Here is a 19,708-nt window from a genome sequence, read left to right as displayed (position 1 = left end):
GGTCAATTCAATTTCAACGACAGTTCGTTCCTAATTGGAGTGGTTGGTGTATTCCATACCTCTAGCGATTGGATTTCACTCAAAACTCACCAAATCACTCCTCCTACCATATTATGATGTTGCCCAAGTTTTGGTCTCGATCCGAAATCAATAATTGTGAGAAATTGGACAATTCAAGTTCAACGGCAGTTCGTTCCTAAATGGAGTGGTTGGTGTATCCCGTACTTCTAGCGATTGGATTTCACTCAAAACTCACCAAAATGAATCCTCCCACCATATTATGATGTTGCCCAAGTTTTGGGCTCGATCCGAAATCAATAGGTGTTCCAAATTGGACAATTGAAGTTCAACGGCAGTTCGTTCCTAATTGGAGTGGTTGGTGTATTCCATACTTCTAGCGATTGGATTTCACTCAAAACTCACCAAATGACTCCTCCTACCATATTATGATGTTGCCCAAGTTTGGGCTCGATCCGAAATCAATAGGTGTTCCAAATTGGACAATTGAAGTTCAACGGCAGTTCGTTCCTAATTGGAGTGGTTGGTGTATTCCATACTTCTAGCGATTGGATTTCACTCAAAACTCACCAAATGACTCCTCCCACCACATTATGATGTTGCCCAAGTTTGGGGCTCGATCCGAAATCGATAGGTGTTCCAAATTGGACAATTCAAGTTCAACGGCAGTTCGTTCCTAATTGGAGTGGTTGGTGTATTCCATACTTCTAGCGATTGGATTTCACTCAAAATTCACCAAATGACTCCTCCCACCATATTATGATGTTGCCCAAGTTTTGGGCTCCATCCGAAATCAATAGGTGTTCCAAATTGGACAATTCAAGTTCAACGGCAGTTCTTTCCTAATTGGGGTGGTTGGTGTATTCCATACTTCTAGCGATTGGATTTCACTCAAAACTCACCAAATGACTCCTCCCACCATATTATGATGTTGCCTAAGTTTTGGGCTCGATCCGAATCAATAGGTGTGAGAAATTGGACAATTCAAGTTCAACGGCAGTTCGTTCCTAATTGGGGTGGTTGGTGTATTCCATACTTCTAGCGATTGGATTACACTCAAAACTCCCCAAGTGACTCCTCCTACCATATTATGATGTTGCCCAAGTTTTGGGCTCGATCCGAAATCAATAGGTGTTCCAAATTGTACAATTCAAGTTCAATGGCAGTTCGTTCCTAAATGGAGTGGTTGGTGTATCCCACACTTCTAGCGATTGGATTTCACTCAAAACTCACCAAATGACTCCTCCCACCATATTATGATGTTGCCCAAGCTTTTGGCTCGATCCGAACTAAATAGGTGTGAGAAATTGGACAATTGAAGTTCAACGGCAGTTCGTTCCTAATTGGAGGTGTATTCCGTACTTCTAGCGATTGGATTTCACTCAAAACTCACCAAATGACTCCACCTACCATATTATGATGTTGCCCAAGTTTTGGGCTCGTTGCGAAATCAATAGGTGTTCCAATCTGGACAATTCAAGTTCAACGGCAGTTCGTTCCTAATTGGGGTGCTTGGTGTATTCCATACTTCTAGCGATTGGATTTCACCCAAAATTCACCAAATGACTCCTCCCACCGTAGTATGATGTTGCACAAGTTTGGGATTCGATCCGAAATCAATAGGTGTGAGAAATTGGACAATTCAAGTTCAACGGCAGTTCGTTCCTAATTGGAGTGGTTGGTGTATTCCATACTTCTAGCGATTGGATTTCACTAAAAAACTCACCACATGACTCCTCCGACCATATTATGATGTTGCCCAAGTTTTGGTCTCGATCCGAAATCAATAGGTGTGAGAAATTGGACAATTCAAGTTCAACGGCGGTTCGTTCCTAATTGGAGTGGTTGGTGTATTCCATACTTCTAGCGATTGGATTTCCCTCAAAACTCACCAAATGACTCCTCCTACCATATTATGATATTGCCCAAGTTTTGGGCTCGATCCGAAATCAATAGGTGTTCCAAATTGGACAATTCAAGTTCAACGGCAGTTCGTTCCTAATTGGGGTGGTTGGTGTATTCCATACTTCTAGCGATTGGATTTCACTCAAAACTCACCAAATGACTCCTCCCACCATATTATAATGTTGCCCAAGTTTTGGGCTCGATCCGAAATCAATAGGTGTTCCAAATTGCACATTTCAAGTTCAACGGCAGTTCGTTCCTAATTGGGGTGGTTGGCGTATTCCATACTTCTGGTGATTGGATTTCCCTCAAAACTCACCAAATGACTCCTCCTACCATATTATGTTGTTGCCCAAGTTTTGGGCTCGATCCGAAATCAATAGGTGTTCCAAATTGGACAATTCATGTTCAACTGCAGTTCATTCCTAATTGGAGTGGTTGGTGTATTCCGTACTTCTAGCAATTGGATTTCACTCAAAACTCACCAAATGACTCGTCACACCATATTATGATGTTGCCCAACTTTTGGGGATAGATGTTCCAAATTGGACAATTCAAGTTCAACGGCAGTTCGTTCTTAATTGACTCCTCCCACCATATTATGATGTTGCCCAAGTTTTGGGCTCGATCCGAAATCAATAGGTGTCAGAAATTGGTCAATTCAATTTCAACGACAGTTCGTTCCTAATTGGAGTGGTTGGTGTATTCCATACTTCTAGCGATTGGATTTCACTCAAAACACACCAAATGACTCCTCCCACCATATTATGATGTTGCCCAAGTTTTGGGCTCGATCCGAAATCAATAGGTGTGAGACATTGGTCAATTCAATTTGAACGACAATTCATTCCTAATCGGAGTGGTTGGTGTATTCCATAATTCTTGCGATTGGATTTCACTCAAAACTCACCAAATGACTCCTCCCACCATATTATGATGTTGCCCAAGTTTTGGGCTCGATCCGAAATCAATAGGTGTGAGAAATTGGGCAATTCAAGTTCAACGGCAGTTCGTTCCTAATTGTAGTGGTTGGTGTATTCCATACTTCTAGGAATTGGATTTCACTCAAAACTCACCAAATGACTCGTCACACCATATTATGATGTTGCCCAACTTTTGGGAATAGATGTTCCAAATTGGACAATTCAAGTTCAACGGCAGTTCGTTCTTAATTGACTCCTCCCACCATATTATGATGTTGCCCAAGTTTTGGGCTCGATCCGAAATCAATAGGTGTGAGAAATTGGATAATTCAAGTTCAACGGCAGTTCGTTCCCAATTGGAGTGGTAGGTGTATTCCATACTTCTAGCGATTGGATTTCACTCAGAACTCACCAAATGACTCCTCCCACCATATTATGTTGTTGCCCAAGTTTTGGGCTCGATCCGAAATGAATAGGTGTGAGAAACTGGATAATTCAAGTTCAACGGCAGTTCGTTCCCAATTGGAGTGGTAGGTGTATTCCTTACTTCTAGCGATTGGATTTCACTCAGAAGACACCAAATGACTCCTCCCACCAAATTATGATGTTGCCGAAGTTTTGGACTCGATCCGAAATCAATAGGTGTTCCAAATTAGACAATTCTAGTGCAACGGCAGTTCGTTCCTAATTGGAGAGGTTGGTGTATTCCATACTTCAAGCGATTGGATTTCACTCAAAACTCACCAAATGACTCCTCCCACCATATTATGATGTTGCCCAAGTTTTGGACTCGATCCGAAATCAATAGGTGTTCCAAATTGGACAATTCAAGTTCAACGGCAGTTCGTTCCTAATTGGAGTGGTTGGTGTATTCCATACTTCTAGCGATTGGATTTCACTCAAAACTCACCAAATGACTCCTCCCACCATATTATGATGTTGCCCAAGTTTTGGGATCGATCCGAAATCAATAGGTGTGAGAAATTGGACAATGCAAGTTCAACGGCAGTTCGTTACGAATTGGAGTGGTTGGTGTATTCCATACTTCTAGCGATTGGATTTCACTCAAAACTCACCAAATGACTCCTCGCACCATATTATGATGGTGCCCAAGTTTGGGCCTCGATCCGAAATCAATAGGTGTGAGAAATTGGACAATGCAAGTTCAACGGCAGTTCGTTCCAAGTTGGAGTGGTTGGTGTATTCCATACTTCTAGCGATGGGATTTCCCTCAAAACTCACCAAAGGACTCCTCCCACCATATTATGATGTTACCCAAGTTTTGGGCTCGATCCGAAATCAATAGGTGTTCGAAATTAGCGATTGGATTTCACTCAAAACTCACCAAATGATTCCTCCCACCATATTATGATGTTGCCCAAGTTTTGGGCTCGATCCGAAATCAATAGGTGTGAGAAATTGGTCAATTCAATTTCAACGACAGTTCGTTCCTAATTGGAGTGGTTGGTGTATTCCATACTTCTAGCGATTGGATTTCACTCAAAACACACCAAATGACTCCTCTCACCATATTATGATGTTGCCCAAGTTTTGGGCTCGATCCGAAATCAATAGGTGTGAGACATTGGTCAATTCAATTTGAACGACAGTTCATTCCTAATCGGAGTGGTTGGTGTATTCCATAATTCTAGCGATTGGATTTCACTCAAAACTCACCAAATGACTCCTCCCACCATATTATGATGTTGCCCAAGTTTTGGGCTCGATCGGAAATCAATAGGTGTGAGAAATTGGACAATTCAAGTTCAACGGAAGTTCGTTCCTAATCGGAGTGGTTGGTGTATTCCATACTTCTAGCGATTGGATTTCACTCAAAACTCACCAAATGACTCCTCCCACCATATTATGATGTTGCCCAAGTTTTGGGATCGATCCGAAATCAATAGGTGTGACAAATTGGACAATTCAAGTTCAACGGAAGTTCGTTCCTAGTTGGAGTGGTTGGTGTATTCCATACTTCTAGCGATTGGATTTCACGCAAAACTCACCAAATGACTCCTCCCTCCATATTGTCATGTAGCCAAAAGTTTGGGGCTCGATCCAAAATCAATAGGTGTGAGAAATTGGACAATTGAAGTTCAACGGCAGTTCGTTCCTAATTGGAGTGGTTGGTGCATTCCATACTTCTAGCGATTCGATTTCACTCAAAACTCACCACATGACTCCTCCCACCATATTATGATGTTGCACAAGTTTGGTGTTCGATCCGAAATCAGTAGGTGTTTGAAATTGGACAATTCAAGTTCAACGGCAGTTCGTTCCTAACTGTAGTGGTTGGTGTATTCCATACTTCTAAAGATTGGATTTCACTCAAAACTCACCAAATGACTCCTCCCACCATATTATGATGTTGCCCAAGTTTTGGGCTCGATCCGAAATCAATAGGTGTGAGAAATTGGTCAATTCAAGTTCAATGGCAGGTCGTTCCTATTTGCAGTGGTTGGTGTTTTCCATACTTCTCGCGATTGGATTTCACTCAAAACTCACCAAATGACTCCTCCCACCATATTATGAGGTTGCCCAACTTTTGGGCACGATCCGAAATCAATAGGTGTTCCAAATTGGACAATTCAAGTTCAACGGCAATTCGTTCCTAATTGGAGTGGTTTGTGTATTCCAAACTTCTAGCGATTGGATTTCACTCAAAACTCACCAAATGACTCCTCCCACCATATTATGATGTTGCCCAAGTTTTGGGCTCGATCCGAAATCAATGGGTGTGAGAAATTGGACAATTGAAGTTCAACGGAAGTTCGTTCCTAATCGGTGTGGTTGGTGTATTCCATACTTGAAGCGATTGGATTTCTCTCAAAACTCCCCAAATGACTCCTCCCATTATATTATGATGTTGCCCATGTTTGGGGCTCGATCCGAAATCAATAGCTGTGAGAAATTGGTCAATTCAATTTCAACGACAGTTCGTTCCTAATCGGAGTAGTTGTTGTATTCCATACTTCTAGCGATTGGATTTCACTCAAAGCTCACCAAATGACTCCGCCCACCATATTATCATGTTGCCCAAGTTTGGGGTTCGATCCGAAATCAATAGGTGTGAGAAATTGGACAATTCAAGTTCAACGGCAGTTCGTTCCTCATGGGACTGGTTGGAGTATTCCATACTTCTAGCGATTGGATTTCACTCAAAACTCACCAAACCACTCCTCCCACCATATTATGTTGTTGCCCAAGTTTTGGGCTCGATCCGAAATCAATAGGTGTTCCAAATTGGACAATTCAAGTTCAACGGCAGTTCGTTCCTAATTGGAGTGGTTGGTGTATTCCATGCTTCTAGCGATTAGATTTCACTCAAAACTCACCAAATGACTCCTCCCACCATATTATGATGTTGCCCATGTTTTGGGCTCGATCCGAAATCAATAGGTGTTCCAAATTGGACAATTCAAGTTCAACGGCAGTTCGTTCCTCATGGGACTGGTTGGTGTATTCCATACTTCTAGCGATTGGATTTCACTCAAAACTCACCAAATGACTCCACCCACCATATTATGATGTTGCCCAGGTTTTCGGCTTGATCCGAAATCAATAGGGGTGAGAAATTGGTCAATTCAATTTCAACGACAGTTCGTTCCTAATTGGGGTGGTTGGTGTATTCCATACGTCTAGCGATTGGATTTCACTCAAAACTCACCAAATGACTCCTCCCACCATATTATGATGTTGCCCAAGGTTTGGGCTCGGTCCGAAATCAATAGGTGTGAGAAATTGGACAATTCAAGTTCAACGGCAGTTCGTTCCAAATTGGAGTGGTTGGTGTATTCCATACTTCTAGCGATTGGATTTCACTCAAAACTCGCCAAATGACTCCTCCCACCATATTTTGATGTTGCCCAAGTTTTGGGCTCGATCCGAAATCAATAGGTGTTCCAAATTGGACAATTCAAGTTCAACGGCAGTTCGTTCCTAACTGTAGTGGTTGGTGTATTCCATACTTCTAAAGATTGGATTTCACTCAAAACTCACCAAATGACTCCTCCCACCATATTATGATGTTGCCCAAGTTTTGGGCTCGATCCGAAATCAATAGGTGTGAGAAATTGGACAATTCAAGTTCAATGGCAGGTCGTTCCTATTTGCAGTGGTTGGTGTTTTCCATACTTCTCGCGATTGGATTTCACTCAAAACTCACCAAATGACTCCTCCCACCATATTATGAGGTTGCCCAAGTTTTGGGCACGATCCGAAATCAATAGGTGTTCCAAATTGGACAATTCAAGTTCAACGGCAGTTCGTTCCTAATTGGAGTGGTTGGTGTATTCCATACTTCTAGCGATTGGATTTCACTCAAAACTGACCAAATGACTCCTCCCACCATATTATGATGTTGCCCAAGTTTTGCGCTCGATCCGAAATCAGTAGGTGTTCCAAATTGGACAATTCAAGTTCAACGGCAGTTCGTTCCTAACTGCAGTGGTTGGTGTATTCCATAATTCTAGCGATTGGATTTCACACAAAACTCACCAAATGACTCCTCCCACCATATTACGATGTTGCCCAAGTTTTGGGCTCGATCCGAAATCAATAGGTGAGAGAAATTGGACAATTCAAGTTCAACGGAAGTTCGTTCGTAATTGGAGTGGTTGGTGTATTCCATACTTCTAGCGATTGGATTTCACTCAAAACTAACCAAATGACTCGTCACACCATATTATAACGTTGCCCAAATTTTGGGCTCGATCCGAAATCAATAGGTGTTCCAAATTGGACAATTCAAGTTCAACGGCATTTCGTTCCTAATTGGAGTGGTTGGTGTATTCCATACTTCTAGCTATTGGATTTCACTCAAAACTCACCAAATGACTCCTCCCACCATATTATGATGTTGCCCAAGTTTTGGGCTCGATCCGAAATCAATGGGTGTGAGAAATTGGACAATTGAAGTTCAACGGAAGTTCGTTCCTAATCGGTGTGGTTGGTGTATTCCATACTTCAAGCGATTGGATTTCACTCAAAACTCACCAAATGACTCCTCCCACCATATTATGATGTTGCCCAAGTTTTGGGATCGATCCGAAATCAATAGGTGTGACAAATTGGACAATTCAAGTTCAACGGAAGTTCGTTCGTAATTGGAGTGGTTGGTGTATTCCATACTTCTAGCGATTGGATTTCACTCAAAACTCACCAAATGACTCCTCCCACCATATTTTGTTGTTGCCCAAGTTTTGGGCTCGATCCGAAATCAATAGGTGTTCCAAATTGGACAATTCAAGTTCAACGGCAGTTCGTTCCTAATTGGAGTGGTTGGTGTATTCCATGCTTCTAGCGATTGGATTTCACTCAAAACTCACCAAATGACTCCTCCTACCATATTATGATGTTGCCCATGTTTTGGGCTCGATCCGAAATCAATAGGTGTTCCAAATTGGACAATTCAAGTTCAACGGCAGTTCGTTCCTCATAGGACTGGTTGGTGTATTCCATACTTCTAGCGATTGGATTTCACTCAAAACTCACCAAATGACTCCACCCACCATATTATGATGTTGCCCAGGTTTTCGGCTCGATCCGAAATCAATAGGTGTGAGAAATTGGAAAATTCAAGTTCAACGGCAGTTCGTTCCTAATTGGAGTGGTTGGTGTATTCCATACTTCTAGCGATTGGATTTCACTCAAAACTCACCAAATGACTCCACCCACCATATTATGATGTTGCCCAAGTTTGGGGCTCGATCCGAAATCAATAGGTGTTCCAAATTGGAAAATTGAAGTATAACGGCAGTTCGTTCCTAACTAGAGTGGTTGGTGTATTCCATACTTCTAGCGATTTGTTTTCACTCAAAACTCACCAAATGACTCCTTCCACCATATTATGTTGTTGCCCAAGTTTTGGGCTCGATCGGAAATCAATAGGTGTGAGAAATTGGAGAATTCAAGTTCAACGGAAGTTCGTTCCTAATCGGAGTGGTTGGTGTATTCCATACTTCTAGAGATTGGATTTCACTCAAAACTCACCAAATGACTCCTCCCACCATATTATGATGTTGCCCAAGTTTTGGGATCGATCCGAAATCAATAGGTGTGACAAATTGGACAATTCAAGTTCAACGGAAGTTCGTTCGTAATTGGAGTGGTTGGTGTATTCCATACTTCTAGCGATTGGATTTCACTCAAAACTCACCAAATGACTACTCCCACCATATTTTGTTGTTGCCCAAGTTTTGGGCTCGATCCGAAATCAATAGGTGTGAGAAATTGGACAATTCAAGTTGAACGGCAGTTCGTTCCAAATTGGAGTGGTTGGTGTATTCCACACGTCTAGCGATTGGATTTCACTCAAAACTCACCAAATGACTCCTCCCACCATATTATGATGTTGCCCAAGTTTTGGGATCGATCCTAAATCAATAGGTGTGGGAAATTGGTAAATTCAATTTCAACGATAGTTCGTTCCTAATTGGAGTGGTTGGTGTATTGCGTACTTCTAGCGATTGGATTTCACTTAAAACTAACCAAATGACTGCTCCCACCATATTATGACGTTCCCCAAGTTTTGGGCTCGATCCGAAATCAATTGGTGTTCCAAATTGGACAATTCAAGTTCAACGGTAGTTCGTTCGTAATTGGAGTGGTTGGTGTATTCCATACTTCTAGCGATTGGATTTCACTCAAAACTCACCAAATGACTCCTCCCACCATATTTTGTTGTTGCCCAAGTTTTGGGCTCGATCCGAAATCAATAGGTGTTCCAAATTGGACAATTCAAGTTCAACGGCAGTTCGTTCCTAATTGGTGTGGTTGGTGTATTACATACTTCTAGCGATTGGATTTCACTCAAAACTCATCAAATGACTCCTCCCACCATATTATGATGTTGCCCAAATTTTGGGCTCGATCCGAAATCAATAGGTGTTCCAAATTGGACAATTCAAGTTCAACGGCATTTCGTTCCTAATTGGAGTGGTTGGTGTATTCCATACTTCTAGCTATTGGATTTCACTCAAAACTCACCAAAGGACTCCTCCCACCATATTATGATGTTGCCCAAGTTTTGGGATCGATCCGAAATCAATAGGTGTGACAAATTGGACAATTCAAGTTCAACGGAAGTTCGTTCGTAATTGGAGTGGTTGGTGTATTCCATACTTCTAGCGATTGGATTTCACTCAAAACTCACCAAATGACTCCTCCCACCATATTTTGTTGTTGCCCAAGTTTTGGGCTCGATCCGAAATCAATAGGTGTTCCAAATTGGACAATTCAAGTTCAACGGCACTTCGTTCCTAATTGGAGTGGTTGGTGTATTCCATGCTTCTAGCGATTGGATTTCACTCAAAACTCACCAAATGACTCCTCCCACCATATTATGATGTTGCCCATGTTTTGGGCTCGATCCGAAATCAATAGGTGTTCCAAATTGGACAATTCAAGTTCAACGGCAGTTCGTTCCTCATGGGACTGGTTGGTGTATTCCATTCTTCTAGCGATTGGATTTCACTCAAAACTCACCAAATGACTCCACCCACCATATTATGATGTTGCCCAGGTTTTCGGCTCGATCCGAAATCAATAGGTGTGAGAAATTGGAAAATTCAAGTTCAACGGCAGTTCGTTCCTAATTGGAGTGGTTGGTGTATTCCATACTTCTAGCGATTGGATTACACTCAAAACTCACCAAATGACACCTCCCACCATATTATGATATTGCCCAAGTTTTGGGCTCGATCCGAAATCAATAGGTGTTCCAAATTGGACAATTAAAGTTCAACGGCAGTTCGTTCCTAATTGGAGTGGTTGGTGTATTCCATACTTCTAGCAATAGGATTTCACTCAAAACTCACCAAATGACTCCTCCCACCATATTATGATGTTGCCCAAATTTTGGGCTCGATCCGAAATCAATAGGTGTTCCAAATTGGACAATTCAAGTTCAACGGCATTTCGTTCCTAATTGGAGTGGTTGGTGTATTCCATACTTCTAGCTATTGGATTTCACTCAAAACTCACCAAATGACTACCCCCACCATATTTTGATGTTGCCCAAGTTTTGGGCTCGATCCGAAATCAATAGGTGTTCCAAATTGGACAATTCAAGTTCAACGGCAGTTCGTTCCTAACTGGAGTGGTTGGTGTATTCTGTTGTGTAGATACAGCTGCACCAAAATGGATTCAGTTGCATCCTCAACTTGTGATACTCGCAAGTGCACGAGCCGATCCCACGAGGATTGGTGATTGAATGATCCAATTTATAAAATCTGAAATGGTTGATGCACTTGTATTAGAAAATCTAAATTGGGTGATGCACTTGTATTAGAAAATCTTGAATTGGTTGATGCACTTCACCAATAGATCCCACCAGCAGCCCTAGCTCATCTTCATGTCACCATGACCAAGCTTCCAACCAGAAATGATAGCTCATACCTAGCTCACCATGACCAAGCATCCAACCAGCACATGCTGAGGTCAGCATGACCAGCAACTTCAAGGGCTTACAACTTGGGCTTCTCTTAATCAAATTAGGACTTTAAGCACTGGAAATTGAAGTTCAGAATGTCTTCTTTCCAGCCATATTTTATTTGGGCCAATCCAAGGTCGGAGGAAGAAGTTAAGGCCAAAACAAATTGCTAACTCATTTTGCGCGCTGATAAAATCCATCCTGAGCATGGCTCTGTGTTTGCTAGGTAACAGACTCCATATTTATCCAATGGGGCTGAATTGTGGATATGTTATAGTACACACCCATTGGAACAACGTTCATGAAGAATGCTGCCTCATCCGAGCTGTGTAGGTTGCTGAAACAAAGCTTGCAATATGACCTACGGAACTGGACTAGCAGGGGGCTGTAGCCAAAATGAGTTTGTCTTTTAAGCTCTTCATCCATTCATCCAAATTAGGCCTTAACATGCTTGAATTGCATGAATTATGCTCTCTTGCTCTATTTGCCTACAAAACACACAAAGGGAGGCAAATAACTTAAAAATCTAAGAAACTAAGCAAAAGAAGTAAGTAAATAGGGCATGTATATGTATGAAATTATGAGCGTAACATATTCCATACTTCTAAAGATTGGATTTCACTCAAAACTCACCAAATCACTCCTCCCACCATATTATGATGTTGCCCAAGTTTTGGGCTCGATCCGAAATCAATAGGTGTGAGAAATTGGTCAATTCAATTTCAACGAAAGTTCGTTTCTAATTGGAGTGGTTGGTGTATTCCATACGTCTAGCGATTGGATTTCACTCAAAACTCACCAAATGACTACTCCCACCATATTATGATGTTGCCCAAGTTTTGGGCTCGATCCGAAATCAATAGGTTCAGAAATTGGACAATTCAAGTTCAATGGCAGGTCTTTCCAAACTGCAGTGGTTGGTGTATTCCATAGTTCTAGCGATTGGATTTCACTCAAAACTCACCAAATGACTCCTCCCACCATATTACGATGTTGCCCAAGTTTTGGGCTCGATCCGAAATCAATAGGTGAGAGAAATTGGACAATTCAAGTTCAACGGCCGTTCGTTCCTAATTGGAGTGGTTGGTGTATTCCATACGTCTAGCGATTGGATTTCACTCAAAACTCACGAAATGACTCCTCCCACCATATTATGATGTTGCCCAAGTTTTGGGATCGATCCCAAATCAATAGGTGTTTGAAATTGGTCAATTCAATTTCAACGACAGTTCGTTCCTAATTGGAGTGGTTGGTGTATTCCATACGTCTAGCGATTGGATTTCACTCAAAACTCACCAAATGACTCCTCCCACCATATTATGATGTTGCCCAAGTTTTGGGCTCGATCCTAAATCAATAGGTGTGGGAAATTGGTAAATTCAATTTCAACGACAGTTCGTTCCTAATTGGAGTGGTTGGTGTATTGCGTACTTCTAGAGATTGGATTTCACTTAAAACTAACCAAATGACTCCTCCCACCATATTATGACGTTCCCCAAGTTTTGGGCTCGATCCGAAATTAATTGGTGTTCCAAATTGGACAATTCAAGTTCAACGGCAGTTCGTTCCTAATTGGTGTGGTTGGTGTATTACATACTTCTAGCGATTGGATTTCACTCAAAACTCATCAAATGACTCCTCCCACCATATTATGTTGTTTCCCAAGTTTTGGGCTCGATCCGAAATCAATAGGTGTTCCAAATTGGACAATTCAAGTTCAACGGCAGTTCGTTCCTAATTGGTGTGGTTGGTGTATTACATACTTCTAGCGATTGGATTTCACTCAAAACTCATCAAATGACTCCTCCCACCATATTATGATGTTGCCCAAGTTTTGGGCTCGATCCGAAATCAACAGGTGTGAGAAATTGGTCAATTCAATTTCAACGACAGTTTGTTCCTAATTGGAGTGGTTGGTGTATTCCATACTTCTAGCGATTGGATTTCACTCAAAACTAACCAAATGACTCCTCCCACCATATTATGATGTTGCCCAAGTTTTGGGCTCGATCCGAAATCAATAGGTGTGAGAAATTGGACAATTCAAGTTCAACGGCAGTTCGTTCCTAATTGGAGTGGTTGGTGTATTCCATACTTCTAGCGATTGGATTTCACTCAAAACTCACTAAATGACTTCTCCCACCATATTATGATGTTGCCCAAGTTTTGGGCTCGATCCGAAATCAATAGGTGTGAGAAATTGGACAATTCAAGTTCAGCGGCAGTTCGTTCCTAATTGGTGTGGTTCGTGTATTCACTACTTCTAGCGATTGGATTTCACTCAAAACTCACCAAACGACTCCTCCCACCATATTATGTTGTTGCCCAAGTTTTGGGCTCGATCCAAAATCAATAGGTGAAAGAAATTGGACAATTCAAGTTCAACGGCAGTTCGTTCCTCAGTGGAGTGGTTGGTGTATTCCATACTTCTGGAGATTGGATTTTACTCAAAACTCACCAAATGACTCCTCCCACCATATTATCATGTTGCCCAAATTTGGGGCTCGATCCGATATCAATAGGTGTGAGAAATTGGACAATTCATTTTCAACGGCAGTTCGTTCCAAACTGGAGTGGTTGGTGTATTCCACACTTCTAGCGATTGGATTTCACTTAAAGCTCACCAAATGACTCCTCCCACCATATTTTGTTGTTGCCCAAGTTTTGGGCTCGATCCGAAATCAATAGGTGTTCCAAATTGGACAATTCAAGTTCAACGGCAGTTATTTCCTAACTGGAGTGGTTGGTGTATTCCATACTTCTAGCGATTGGATTTCACTCAAAACTCACCAAATAACTCCTCCCACCATATTATGATGTTGCCCAAGTTTTGGGCTCGATCCGAAATCAATAGGTGTTCCAAATTGGACAATTCAAGTTCAACGGCAGTTCGTTCCAAACTGGAGTGGTTGGTGTATTGCATACTTCTAGCGATTGGATTTCACTCAAAACTCACCAAATGACTCTTCCCACCATATTATGGTGTTGCCCAAGTTTGGGGCTCGATCCGAAATCAATAGGTGTGAGAAATTGGACAATTCAAGTTCAACGGCAGTTCGTTCCTAATTGGAGTGGTTGGTGTATTCGATAATTCTAGCGATTGGATTTCACTCAAAACTCACCAAATGACTCCTCCCACAATATTATGAAGTTGCCCAAGTTTTGGGCTCGATCCGAAATCAATAGGTGTTCCAAATTGGACAATTCAAGTTCAACGGCAGTTCGTTCCTAATTGGAGTGGTTGGTGTATTCCATACTTCTAGCGATTGGATTTCACTCAAAACTAACCAAATGACTCCTCCCACCATATTATGATGTTGCCCAAGTTTTGGGCTCGATCCGAAATCAATAGGTGTTCCAAATTGGACAATTCAAGTTCAACGGCAGTTCGTTCCTAATTGGAGTGGTTGGTGTATTCCATACTTCTACTGATTGGATTTCACTCAAAACTCACCAAATGACTCCTCCAACCATATTATGATGTTGCCCAAGTTTTGGGCTCGATCCGAAATCAATAGGTGTTCCAAATTGGACAATTCATGTTCAACGGCAGTTATTTCCTAACTGGAGTGGTTGGTGTATTCCATACTTCTAGAGATTGGATTTCACTCAAAACTCACTAAATGACTTCTCCCACCATATTATGATGTTGCCCAAGTTTTGGGCGCAATCCGAAATCAATAGGTGTTCCAAATTGGACAATTCAAGTTCAACGTCTGTTCGTTCCTAATTGGAGTGGTTGGTGTATTCCATACTTCTAGCGATTGGATTTCACTCAAAACTCACCAAATGACTCCTCCAACCATATTATGATGTTGCCCAAGTTTTGGGCTCGATCCGAAATCAATAGGTGTTCCAAATTGGACAATTCAAGTTCAACGGCAGTTATTTCCTAACTGGAGTGGTTGGTGTATTCCATACTTCTAGCGATTGGATTTTACTCAAAACTCACTAAATGACTTCTCCAACCATATTATGATGTTGCCCAAGTTTTGGGCGCAATCCGAAATCAATAGGTGTTCCAAATTGGACAATTCAAGTTCAACGTCTGTTCGTTCCTAATCGGAGTGGTTGGTGTATTCCATACTTCTAGCGATTGGATTTCACTCAAAACTCACCAAATAACACCTCCCACCATATTATGATGTTGCCCAGGTTTTGGGCTCGATCCGAAATCAATAGGTGTTCCAAATTGGACAATTCAAGTTCAACGGCAGTTCATTCCAAACTGGAGTGGTTGGTCTATTGCATACTTCTAGCGATTGGATTTCACTCAAAACTCACCAAATGACTCTTCCCACCATATTATGATGTTGGCCAAGTTTGGGGCTCGATCAGAAATCAATAGGTGTGAGAAATTGGACAATTCAAGTTCAACGGCAGTTCGTTCCTAATTGGAGTGGTTGGTGTATTCGATACTTCTAGTGATTGGATTTCACTCAAAACTAACCAAATGACTCCTCCCACCATATTATGATGTTGCCCAAGTTTTGGGCTCGATCCGAAATCAATAGGTGTTCGAAATTGGACAATTCAAGTTCGACGGCAGTTCGTTCCTAATTGGAGTGGTTGGTGTATTCCATACTTCTAGCGATTTGATTTCACTCAAAACTCACCAAATGACTCCTCCCACCATATTATGATGTTGCCCATGTTTGGGGCTCGATCCGTAATCAATAGGTGTGAGAAATTGGACAATTCATGTTCAACGGCAGTTCGTTCCTAACTGGAGTGGTTGGTGTATTCCATACTTCTAGCGATTGGATTTCACTCAAAACTCTCTAAATGACTTCTCCCACCATATTATGATGTTGCCCAAGTTTTGGGCGCAATCCGAAATCAATAGGTGTTCCAAATTAGACAATTCAAGTTCAACGTCTGTTCGTTCCTAATTGGAGTGGTTGGTGTATTCCATACTTCTAGATATTGGATTTCACTCAAAACTCACCAAATGACTCCTCCAACCATATTATGATGTTGCCCAAGTTTTGGGCTCGATCCGAAATCAATAGGTATTCCAAATTGGACAACTCAAGTTCAACGGCAGTTATTTCCTAACTGGAGTGGTTGGTGTATTCCATACTTCTAGCGATTGGATTTCACTCAAAACTCACCAAAAGACTCCTCCAACCATATTATGATGTTGCCCAAGTTTTGGGCTCGATCCGAAATCAATAGGTGTTCCAAATTGGACAATTCAAGTTCAACGACAGTTCGTTCCTAATTGGAGTGGTTGGTGTATTCCATACTTCTAGCGATTGGATTTCACTCAAAACTCACCAAATGACTCCTCCCCCCATATTTTGTTGTTGCCCAAGTTTTGGGCTCGATCCGAAATCAATAGGTGTTCAAAATTGGACAATTCAAGTTCAACGGCAGTTCGTTCCTAATTGGAGTGGTTGGTGTATTCCACAATTCTAGCGATTGGATTTCACTCAAAACTAACGAAATGACTCCTCCCACCATATTATGATATTGCCCAAGTTTTGGGCTCGATCCGAAATCAATAGGTGTTCCAAATTGGACAATTCAAGTTCAACGGCAGTTATTTCCTAACTGGAGTGGTTGGTGTATTCCATACTTCTAGCGTTTGGATTTCACTCAAAACTCACCAAATGACTTCTCCCACCATATTATGATGTTGCCCAAGTTTTGGGCTCAATCCGAAATCAATAGGTGTTCGAAATTGGACAATTCAAGTTCAACGGCAGTTCGTTCCTAATTGGAGTGGTTGGTGTATTCCATACTTCTAGCGATTGGATTTCAGTCAAAACTAACCAAATGACTCCTCCAACCATATTATGATGTTGCCTAAATTTTGGGCTCGATCCGAAATCAATAGGTGTTCCAAATTGGACAATTCAAGTTCAACGGCAGTTCGTTCCTAATTGGAGTGCTTGGTGTATTCCACACTTCTAGCGATTGGATTTCACAAAAAACTCACCACATGACTCCTCCCACCATATTATGATGTTGCCCAAGTTTTGGGCTCGATACGAAATCAATAGGTGTTCGAAATTGGACAATTCAAGTTCAACGGCAGTTCGTTCCTAATTGGAGTGGTTGGTGTATTCCGTACTTCTAGCGATTGGATTTCACTCGAAACTATCCAAATGACTCCTCCCACCATATTATGATGTTGCCCAAGTTTTGGGCTCGATCCGAAATCAATAGGTGTTCTAAATTGGACAATTCAAGTTCAACGACAGTTCGTTCCTAATTGAAGTGGTTGGTGTATTCCATACTTCTAGCGATTGGATTTCACTCAAAACTCACCAAATGACTCCTCCCACCATATGATGATGTTGCCCAAGGTTGGGGCTCGATCCGAAATCAATAGGTGTTCCAAATTGGACAATTCAAGTTCAACGGCAGTTCGTTCCTAATTGGAGTGGTTGGTGTATTCCAAACTTCTAGCGACTGGATTTCACTCAAAACTCACCAAATGACTCCTCCCACCATATTATGATGTTGCCCAAGTTTTGGGCTCGATCCGTAATCAATAGGTGTGAGAAATTGGACAATTCAAGTTCAACGGCAGTTCGTTCCTAATTGGAATGGTTGGTGTATTCCATACATCTAGCGATTGGATTTCCCTCAAAACTCACCAAGTGAATCCTCCCACCATATTATCGTGTTGCCCAAGTTTTGGGCTCGATCCGAAATCAATAGGTGTTAGAAATTGGACAATTCAAGTTCAACAGCAGTTCGCTCCTTATTGGAGTGGTTGGTGTATTCCATACTTCTAGCGATTGGATTTCACTCAAAACTCACCAAATGACTCCTAACACCAGATTATCATGTTGCCCTAGTTTTGGGGCTCGATCCGAAATCAATAGGTGTGAGAAATTGGAGAGTTCAAGTTCAACGGCAGTTCATTCCTAATTGGAGTGGTTGGTGTATTCCATATATCTAGCGATTGGTTTTCCCCCAAAACTCACCAAATGAGTCCTCCCACAATATTATCATGTTGCCCAAGTTTTGGGCTCGATCCGAAATCAATAGGTGTGAGAAATTGGACAATTCAAGTTCAACGGCAGTTCGTTCCTAATTGGAGTGGTTGGTGTATTCCATACTTCTAGTGATTGGATTTCACTCAAAGCTCACCAAATTACTCCTCCCACCATATTACCATGTTGCCCAAGTTTTGGGATCGATCCGAAATCAATTGGTGTGAGAAATTGGACAATTCAAGTTCAACCGCGTTTCGTTCCAAATTGGAGGGGTTGGTGTATTCCATACATCTAGCGATTGGATTTCACTCAAAACTCTCCAAATGACTCCTCCCACCATATGATCATGTTGCCCAAGTTTTGGGCTCGATCCGAAATCAATAGGTGTTCCAAATTGGACAATTCAAGTTCAACAGCAGTTCACTGAAAACTCACCAAATGACTCCTCCCACCATATTATGATGTTGCCTTTGTTTTGGGCTCGATCCGAAATCAATAGGTGTAAGAAATTGGTCCATTCAATTTCAATGACAGTTCATTCCTAATTGGAGTGGTTGGTGTGTTCCATACGTCTAGCGAATGGATTTCACTCAAAACTCACTAAATGCCTCTTCCCACCATATTATGTTGTTGCCCAAGTCTTGGGCTCGATCCGAAATCAATAGTTGTAAGAAATTGGACAATTCAAGTTCAAAGGAAGTTCGTTCCAAATTGGAGGGTTTGGGGTAATTCATAGTTCTAGCTATTGGATTTCACTCAAAACACACCAAATATCTCCTCCCGCCATATTATGACGTTGGGCTCGATCCGAAATCAATAGGTGTTAGAAATTGGACAATTCAAGTTCAACGGCAGTTCGTTCCTAATTGGAGTGGTTGGTGTATTCGATACTTCTAGCGATTGGATTTCACTCAAAACTCACTAAATGCCTCTTCCCACCATATTATGATGTTGCCCAAGTCTTGGGCTCGATCCGAAATCAATAGTTGTAAGAAATTGGACAATTCAAGTTCAAAGGAAGTTCGTTCCAAATTGGAGGGTTTGGGGTAATTCATAGTTCTAGCTATTGGATTTCACTCAAAACACACCAAATATCTCCTCCCGCCATATTATGACGTTGGGCTCGATCCGAAATCAATAGGTGTTAGAAATTGGACAATTCAAGTTCAACGGCAGTTCGTTCCTAATTGGAGTGGTTGGTGTATTCCATACTTCTAGCGATTGGATTTCACTCAAAACTCACCAAATAACTCCTCCCACCATATTATGATGTTGCCCAAGTTTTGGGCTCGATCCGAAATCAATAGGTGTTCGAAATTGGACAATTCAAGTTCAACGGCAGTTCGTTCCTAATTGGAGTGGTTGGTGTATTCCATACTTCTAGCGATTGGATTTCACTCAAAACTCACCAAATGACTCCTCCCACCATATTATGATGTTGCCCAAGCTTTTGGCTCAATCCGAAATCAATAGGT

Source organism: Prunus avium, chromosome 3 (genome assembly GCF_965620075.1).
Source record: "Prunus avium chromosome 3, drPruAviu1.hap1.1, whole genome shotgun sequence".
NCBI classification, from domain to species: domain Eukaryota; kingdom Viridiplantae; phylum Streptophyta; class Magnoliopsida; order Rosales; family Rosaceae; genus Prunus; species Prunus avium.
Note: the sequence above shows the minus strand (reverse complement) of the source record.